General features: G+C 30.2%; 1 long non-coding RNA gene across 1 annotated transcript; it reads left to right on the forward strand.

Annotated features, from left to right (window-relative positions):
• Positions 1 to 415: 415 nt before the first annotated feature.
• Positions 416 to 5,172, forward strand: LOC145795438 (uncharacterized). The gene is made up of 4 exons (XR_014336392.1): positions 416 to 937; positions 1,083 to 1,195; positions 3,363 to 3,443; positions 4,986 to 5,172. It is a non-coding gene; the product is annotated as an uncharacterized LOC145795438 (long non-coding RNA).
• Positions 5,173 to 10,135: the final 4,963 nt, after the last annotated feature.

Consider the following 10,135-nt stretch of genomic DNA (forward strand, 5'->3'; position numbering starts at 1 on the left):
ACTTACTTTTTTTGCACGTCGTAAATACTTTTCCAACCATGGCGTGTCTATTGCGTAGGCCATAAATGGTAATAACGATAATTTTTTTACGGCTTGCAATTCACGCCGTAAATAATAAAAGTTTCCGCGATGTGCATATGACATGCCGTTAATACATCAATTACACACGACGCACATACGCCAGCCGTGAAAAGTGAATACTTTTCACGGCGTACATAACACCTGCCGTTAAAAGTATTGCACTTTTTATGACGCACACATCGCCTACCATTAAAAATATTACTTTTTTATGACGCACAGTGCATGTCGTGAATTGTAGGATTTAAAAAACAAAAAAAAAAAGCGCCAATATGAAATTTTGGGTGCCAATCACCAAAATATATATATATTAGAAATTTTTTTTTCCAAAATAACTATTTTGTGTTCCTCTAATCAGAATAGAATACCAAAAAATTTAAAATAAAATAAAATCACAAGCCCTAGCTCTTCAGCCCACCCCAAAAAAAAAAAAAAAAAAAAAAAATCAAAATACAAGGCTTTGGCTTCTAATGAAAACAAACCCAGAGGGTTTCATCAAAAGGGAGAATAGAATGGACTTCCATTTAAGTTAAATTCAAAAGATGGGTTAGAGAGAGAAGCTCTCTAGAAAACGTTGTCTTCTAGGGTTTCAATTGCTCATTGATTTCCTGATGTCTGTAGCTATTGTTACCATTGATGATGAAAATTTGGTGGTTTTTACTCAGAATTGTTTGGGCGATCTAGGGCTTGATAACTGTGCGTGTGAAGCACTGTGTGCGTTTGCGATTAAGACGGTGGAACATTCTGGTTCCCCTTCTAAATAGATGGAAGAAATTAGAGAGAGATTGAATGTGATGGAAGCAAATATTGCCGGGGTAAATCAGGAGAAGGGTTCGTCTCATCGAAGAAGGGTTTCCTGGTACATTGCTTCCTCCTTTCCTTCCTCTTGTCTTTGTTGATTTCTATTAAAGTGATCACTCATTTTTCTTTTGTTTTGCTTTCGATTTCTATTTCGATTTTGATCATCTCTTCTCATCGATTTCGATTTCATCTCTCTATTGCAGATTATCTTTCTTTTTATGGTAAACTGCTGCTGCTTCTCTCTCTCTCTCTCTCTCTCTCTCTACGAAGCTAGGGTTTCGAAACCACCATGTCAAGAGGTGTTGATTGAACGACGGTAGATTTTTCTGTTTCTTTTGAAATTTTGTTCAGATTTTTCTATCACCATTTGTTCTATTTCATGTTTATGTCTAGTGATTTGGGGGGGGAAAAAAGTTTTGAGAAGTTAAGTTTTAAATTGAAAATTTAGGGTTTTTAATTGGGGGTTTTGATCGAAAAATTATGATTTTGTTGCCATTGCCAATTTTTCAGGTAATTTTGATTTTTACTTCTAATGGCTCCTATTTTACTTTGACCATTCTTTTTGTTCAAGATTTTTGCTAGGTTTTTGTTGGATAGAAAATTCGTATAGGGTGATTCTCTTCCTCGTCTCTCTGTGATGTTTGCACATGTTTGTATGTATCTAAATATTAACATATACCCAAAATCGTGTCTTCATATCAAGATGATTTGTGTTATGTGTATGATGATTGCTTGTCTTTGTTTCTCTTTGTTGTCTTTGGCTGGTTATGTTTGTGTAGGTATCTCTATATATCTCTACTTTGTTTCTATTGTCCCGTAGAGAAGAAAACTATATACATGTTATTTATGCCTTTTAGGTGTTTGATAAAATGCTGAGTGGTTGGATCTTACTATATTATATTGTTTTCTTGTGAGCTTTTCTTAAATATGTCTATATATATATATATATATAAAGTAAATGACTATTTGAAAGTTGTCATGTTATATGTGAGAAATCACCAAGGAGATGAAAAGTTTGGTGAAATAAAAATGTTATATATAACAGCCGTTACAACACACACACACACACAAAAAAAAAAAAAAAGGATTGTTTTTTTTTAAAGAAAAAAATTTTGGTTATTTAAAAATAAATTAAAAATTAAAAAACGAATTCTAGAATGTATGCTAAAATGACAATAACATTGGCTACAAGTAGATGTCAATACATTCATAAAGACAACTTAACTTTTAATGTAACACAGTTTTACTCCCATGTGATATATATTTCATAGCTCCATCTTGGATGTCCCTAAATTATTCTCCATTTTCAGAAGTCAATGGATAGTTTTACTAAATTTCCCTCAATGTCTTTCTAAAATTACTACTAGTTGGCCAAAGATAATGCCAATCCATGTAAGGGTAAAATTGAAACCTGCAATGTAAACACATTAAATGAACTTCACTCAAACATTGTGCTTATTTCCAATGTATTATAATTTTGGGTTATAGCATGTAAAATTACAAATTTAGCTTGTTTCTTTACTTTGATTGTATTAATAAAAAAGCTTGTTTGAACAAAAACTTCTCAAATAGAACTTATGTGAAATTAAGTGTACAAAGAAGAGTGTGTATATATGTTTTATGTATAAAATGTTCCCTTGCTTGATTCTAGGGGTTGTCATGTTGGAAACCCATGCTTCCTTAGATGTCCCTAAATGATTCTCTATTTTAAAAAAAGAAGTGAATAGTATTACTCAATTTCCCTCAATTTCTATTGCTGTAAAATTAGTACAACTTGGCTACTAGAGGTGATGCAAAGCCACTAAATGATAAAATGGAGACCTAAAATTGTGAGAATTCTGTCAATGGTTTTTACTTAAATATTGTGCTTTTTATACTGGACTATACTGGGTATAATTTTTCAAACTACAAATTCGACTTTTTTAAATTAAACTTCTCAAATAGAAGTAAAAAGAAAATAGTTTTCCAAGACTCCCATGACTTCCTTTTCAGTAAACTGCCTCTCCAAGCCAAGTCATCAAGACGAGGCCTTTTATGATTGGTCTCAGCATAAAGCCTCTCATAAAACTGAATCACTTCGCTCTTAATCCCCTCCCTCCTCTCCACCCCATTAATTTCTAAACTTTTACATAGTTTTGTGTCCTATGGGTGTTAGTCAATTTGTGAAAGGACTGAATATTCCTGTCATAAATCCCTTGCCTTCTGCCTCCATCTAATTTCTTCCATATGAACAATGTGTCCCAACTCCATTTTGACTTATTCCCTTCCTACTCATTATTTAAAAACTTATGTCTCAATACCAATACAAAGGGATAGGGAGAAAACTGATATAGTGAATGACTTTCCATGTCTGGTATAGTCAAAAATTATAGTGAATGACTAACTTCAAGGTAAAATGTTTTATATATGTTGATTGTCAAAAATTAAGTTTCTTCTTAATAATGTTATATTTTCTTGTTTTTATTGGTGTTTCAATTGTGTAGGAACAATCACTAGCTAATGTGAATAATATGATGCAAATGAAGACAAAACATCGATGTGGATCAAAATCAATCCTAGTCAAGGTATACAGCTCGGTGCGTTCTACTAATTTATTTTATTGGATTAGTAGGCTGTGTTAGTATATTATGTTTTTATGTTAATTTAGTAGAAATTTCTTAATCAACTAGGGTAGAATAAAAAAAAACTGACATTTAGGGGCGAAAGGTCACGGGAAAATAGTGAAATATTTAAAGATTGGCCCAATCAGTATAAATGTTGACAAAAACTTTGGGTTTTTGGAGATTTGGTTTTTGGAGAAAATGGAAATTCATAATAGGTATTTGACTGATCTGTTGTAGTGCCGACCTCACATCCATGGAGAAAATATTTCCTTGACAAAAACTTTCTCTGGTGTAATGCTTTCTCTGGTTTATGTGCTTGGTTGACATAAAAACATTCAGAAAAAAAACAAAAGGAGATGCTGATTTGGAGGAGATGTGGAAAATGCAGTTCAATTTCTAGAGTATTAGGATAAGATGCCTATTGAATTGAAGAAGATTTTCTAGAAGCGGATTAAACAAGAAAAGTAATGCTGGAAACAGAAAACAGCCACAGAAAAGCAATAGGAGATGCTGATTTTAAGTAGAAAAATGCATTTCCTATATCAGAACCCCTTTGATAACAAGTCCATCTAAATCAGAAAACCACAACAAAAAAGAAGATCCAAAATTGAAGATAAAAGATGTGATAAGAAGATGAAATTCAATCAAACCATGAAATCCAAAATGAAAATATAAGGCAGATTCATGAAAATATAAGGCAGATTCATGTATAAGGCAGATTCAAGAAAGAAAAATGAGGGGGAAAAAATTTATATATGTATATTTTATATATTTATGTATACAGACAGATTCATCACCTCTCTCTCTTTACTTTATTTATTTTTTCGTGTTAATTATGTTATGTCAGAAATCAATCCTCTGTAGTTAGATTTTAGTTTTATAATCTCAATATATATATATATATATAACCAATTTGTTATTAGGTTTTTGGCATTTGGGGCAAAGAAGATTAGCTAAATCCAACAATTGTTCACTGAAGATTGGTATTTGATTAGAAGCATAGTTATGAGTTCTCTATTTCTTGTTCTTCCTAATCATGAAAATCCTAAATGGAGATATAGCATTTCTGTTTCCAGAGTTTTAATATTTTTATTTGCGGACTCTGCCATAGTTCTATCATCATAACCTATATTCCATATATGTGTGTTTGTGTATGTATGTATATACAGTGTTTGGACCTGGGAATTAGGTATCCATCCTCTGAGCTAGTCTTTAACATGTCATAATCAATTAGATGCAGCTTATCAAGGATTGTTATTTATATAGTGAAATGGTTTGGAAATTCATAAGTAGGGTTCCACTTATTTGGACTGTTGCTTAAAAGAAGATAACAATATTTATATCCAGAGTAAACTAGTGTGATGCATTTGGTCCCAAATCCATGTGTGTGCAATAAAACCATCAGTTTTTGGTGAGATCTAAATGTAAGTTTATAAATTAATTAGTAAGTTTATTCATATGCTTCTGACGGTTTTTAAATTAATTTGTTTTTTTATTTTTCAGGTCAGAAATTTCTTGGAGAGATGCAAAATATGGTCAAAGAATTCAAGAACTTACTTTTTTCAAGTTTTTTATTTTTATTTTTTTAATGTATGTAATCACAGTTAATTTTTTTTTTTATTAATTTCTTTGTATATACTTTTAAACATTTAACTTTCATTTATGAAATATATGATATTATTTCATTCAATATATGGTTGTGATTCAAAATATAGTATATAGTGTGTATTATATTATTCAAATGCGCGTGCAAAAATAATATTGATTATTCTTTAAATATGTCAATTTTTTTTTTTATCACAGGTTTTATTAGTTATTAATCACACTTAAAAGGTGTGATCTAAAGTTTTTAATCACACTTAAAAGGTGTGATCTAAATGTTTTTAATCACACTTAAAAGGTGTGAACTAAAGTTTTTAATCACACTTAAAAGGTGTGATCTAAATGTTTTTAACCACACTTAAAAAGTGTGATCTAAATGTTTTTAATCACACTTAAAAGGTGTGATCTAAAGTTTTTAATCACACTTAAAAGGTGTGAACTAAAGTTTTTAATCACACTTAAAAGGTGTGATCTAAATATTTTTAATCACACTTAAAAGGTGTGATCTAAATGTTTTTAACCACACTTAAAAGGTGTGATCTAAATGTTTTTAATCACACTTAAAAGGTGTGATCTAAATATTATTAATCACACTTAAAAGATGTGATGAAAGCATTTTTTAATGACACTTAAAAAGTGTGATTAAAAATGACCATTTTTAATCACACTCCTAAAGACCACACTTTAATAAAACTTAAAATGTGTGATTAAAAAACATACATCACACTAAAAAAGTGTGATCTTTATCTATATTTATAGTAGTGAATGGGTTTATAATATTACTAATGACCCTATTTCACCAAGCCATAGTCATTAAGATCTTATTTGTCATAATCTAAAAAGTCAAAAAGTTAAAAAGTCACTATTCTATTCAAGTCACATCACTTCTCTATCATATAACTTTAAACCCAACTCATATTCAACTCATATTTTATAAAAAAATCAAAAAATAAACTTATTCACACCATCCTAAATTTTATTAGTACAATCACCATTTGCGGATTGTTACATAGCATATGTGTATGTGTGGTTTGAACATGTTCTGCATATAAAAAAATGAAAAATGATTTAGACCTCTAAAAAAAGACCTTTAATGAAATTTTAATTTGTTTTTTTCTTCTCATTTTTTTGTCTTTTACTTTGTTATTTTTTTTTTTTTTATTGTTGGACAGCTTATTAGAACTGTACCGCAGAAGTTCTAATTAGAGCTCTACGCCACCTCGGCAAAAAAATAGATTTTAACATGCCAGACGGGTAAAATATATGTGGTGTCCCACTCTAGATCAGAATTGTCCTTTAAAAAAAAAAACAGAAATATGTCAGATGTTGAGGCTTTACTGCGTCTGGAAAATTAATAAAAACTCTCAGATTATTATTTGGATATTATTTATATGATTTTTTAGTAAAATAGAAAATTCAATAAGCCTCTGTTTGGGAAGTGAATTGGCTTTTTGACTTTTTGGTTTTTTTGACTATTTTAGCCTGGGCTTAAAAGCTTAGTTTGAGAAGGACTTTTTGACTTTTTTGACTTTTTTTGTAAGAAAAGAATGTAATGATTATGGGTTGGATGTGATGTTTTGTTTGTTATGGCTAAAATAGCCTATTTTGTTTTTTGTGGCTAAAATAGCCAAAAAAGCTCAAACCATGGCTTCCCAAACGAAACCTAAATTACACTTTATCTTTTGATGTTTGATAATTTTTCCATTTTGATTCTTAAATTTTTTGCTTTTATTTTGGTCTTTCATATTTTAAGTTTTTTTCAATTTATTCTAAAAGTTAATTTATGTTCAAAATTAAATAAAAAATGATATATTGACAACTATGCAACATAAAAATATTATAATATAACTCACGCCTTTAACACAAATTTAAACACTAATATAATAATATATTTTTTATGTCATGTAATAGTTAACGTGGTATTTTTTATTTAATTTTAAACAAAAATTAACTTTAAAAATAAAATAAAAAAATTTTGAATCATGAAGGGTCAAAATAGAAAGGAAAAAAGTAATAATAAGAGTTAAAGTAAAAACAAAGATGACCAGACATAAAAATGACCAGACATAAAAATGAGACAAAAGTGTAATTTACCCATAAAAAGTCATAATACATATCAGTTCTGAGCTCCTTCGAGATAAGACTGGTTTGATTGCAATAAAATTCTTTTTTCACAACTCGGTTTATAATTGGTGCCGACGGTTTGAGGAGGATCTCTTTTCGTCTAAACTTTGAACTATTCAGGTTAATAGGACTCGTTACAAGTTTTATTTTAATAATTTGGATGATTTATTTTGTTAAGTATTTTATATAATTTATTTAAAAAAAAATTAGATTAATTTGATAATTGTAATTTGTTTAATTTATTATGTTTGACACTAAATGTATGGTTTCTTTTTAGAAACATAATTATTGTCTACTTTTTAATAAAAAATTAAATAAGTTACAGTTATCGGACCGATCTAATTTTTTTGGGAACCAAATACACAAAGTGTTTTCCGAAATGAACGGTTCGAATCATTGAAACGAAACCCGTAATGAGCCCCGTGGACACAAACAACACTCTTCAGTACAGATCCCCGTGGTGGGTCTCATGGACCCAAACAACACCCTCCAGTCCAAAATCTAGACTAGAGGGTCCTATTTGGGTCTATGGGACTCGCTACGGGCCCCATTTTAATAATCCGAATAGTTCATTTTGTCGGGCATTTCGTGTATTTCGTCCACAAAAAAAATTAAGGCCTCGTTTGGCATAACTTATATAATCAATCTTTTTATCTTTTTATCTTTTTTCCATCACATCACCTCTCTACTTTTCTGCATATCTTTTCGTAAAAAGACAAAAAGTACACTTTTTTAGGACACCCCAAACTAACCCTAAGTCGATCCGATAATTATAATTTGTTTAATTTATTATATTTGTTACTAAAAAAATGTATTGTTTATTTTTAAAAATACAATTATTATCTATTTTTTTAGTGAAAAAATGAACAAGTTACAATTATCGAATCGACCTAATTTTTTTTTTTGTAGACGAAATATAGATTTTAGATTGAAGGGTGTTGTTTGGGTCCATGGAGCCCACTACGGTCCCGTTTTGATAATCCAAACCATTCATTTTGCTGGGCACTTTGTATATTTCGTCCACAAAAAAAATTAAATCGATCAAATAACTGTAATTTGTTCAATTTATTATGTTTGTTACTAAAAAAGTATATGGTTTATTTTTCAAAACACAATTATTTTCTATTTTTTAGTGAAAAATTAAACAAGTTATAATTATCGGATCGATTTAATTTTTTGTGTGAACGAAATATACAAATTATCCAACAAAAAGATACAATTTAAATTATCGAAATAAGATCCGTGATAGGCCCTATAGATCAAAACAGTATCCTCTAACCCAAAACCTGGACCGGAGGAAATCCTCCAAGAAAGATTATTTTTCATAGTTGATTACATGAAAAATTTCTTAACCGTGTTACCTAATTCTAATTAGGTACATATGGCTCAATATCAATACCGACCCGTGTCCTAATCCTAACAATAACATTAGGGGTGAGCAGCGGATATATCGATACGTCAAAACCGACCGAACCGATCCGATCCGCTGCATTTTGGATGGATGCGTGATGACGAACGGACGGTTGCGGATTGATTTTCTCCAATCCGCCAATTTGGCGGACGGATGGCGGATTTGAGATTTCTTTGGCCGCAACCGAACCGCCAAACCGCCAAATCGCGAGCACCCCTAGTAATTTATAAGACTTTGTGATTTCAATTTGTTTAAATATTATGTTTGTATTTTCAATTGAAAAATAGTTTAAATATTCTGTTGAAAAAAAAATTTCAACTTGAATATATTTTTTGAATTGAAAAAAATAAACGTATTATTTATCTATATTTTTTGGTTTTTAAATCTAATTCTACAAATAATAAATAGAAAATATGATATATGCTAGTTGGTTTTTGTTTTCAAAAACATATATAGACGTAACAATACAGAGACATACAATCTCTACTATTGTTCTGTTCATGGTTTTGGTGGTTTGAATTGTTATTATATTTTAAGAATCACAGATTGTAATACTTTATGTGGATGAATCATACTGTGATTGTAATATGTAGATGAGGCATGCAGTGATCGTGATATTCTAAAGTTTTAAACTTTCTTTCTTTAGATAAGGCATACAGTGATTGTAATATTTTTTTAATTCATTGACTGTAATATTTTCTTTCTTTTTTTTTTCTTTTTTTTTTTTTTGAGGAAGTGCACAAGTTAAATTATGTTAAAAATTTATAAAATTGTAAACCGCCAAACCGATTCGCATCCATCTGCCAAACCGCCGGATTGGCGGACGGATGCGGATTGATTTTCTCCAATCCGCCAATCTAGCAGACGGATGGCGGATTAAAGGTTCTGTGGCCGCAACCGACCCACGCCCACCCCTAAATAACATAGTACAGTTATTTCCTCAGCAACTACCTCCTTAAATGCATATAGCAGTCTGTTGACATCTTAAGGGGCAAGAACACAACCTGTTGCATTCGAGTTGGGTGAGCAGTCAACAGCTTACTTGGTGGAAAGCCAATACACATTCATGGTATATGTTTCATATTATGTGCCATTTTTGTAATTTTTTAAGTTATATAATAATTGTGAATTTGCATATATTTTCCATTTTATAGTTTGTCCTAAATCAGTATGCATGACCTTAAATGTTTTCGCTTTTTTATATCTTTGCTTCAAATCCTATCTACTATTTTTAAAACAATTCTTAGGTTGTTTTTGAATATCATATAATATTATTTAGGTGACGTTTTTTTTCAAAAAAAAAAATTACAAAATATATTAGATGGGTCATTTATTGTTTTTTAACTAATTAAAATAAAGGGTAAATTACACTGACACCTCTTGAGATTTGATCTAATTACATTTCACTACTGACATTTTGAAAATTACATTCTTACCCCTATAGTTAATAGTCTCATTTCACAAACCCGCTACGTATGTAAAAGGCAACAACTCCTAATAGAAAAACAAAAGAAAT

Source organism: Camellia sinensis, chromosome 7, assembly GCF_055761805.1.
Source record: "Camellia sinensis isolate YWXY chromosome 7, ASM5576180v1, whole genome shotgun sequence".
Taxonomy (NCBI): domain Eukaryota; kingdom Viridiplantae; phylum Streptophyta; class Magnoliopsida; order Ericales; family Theaceae; genus Camellia; species Camellia sinensis.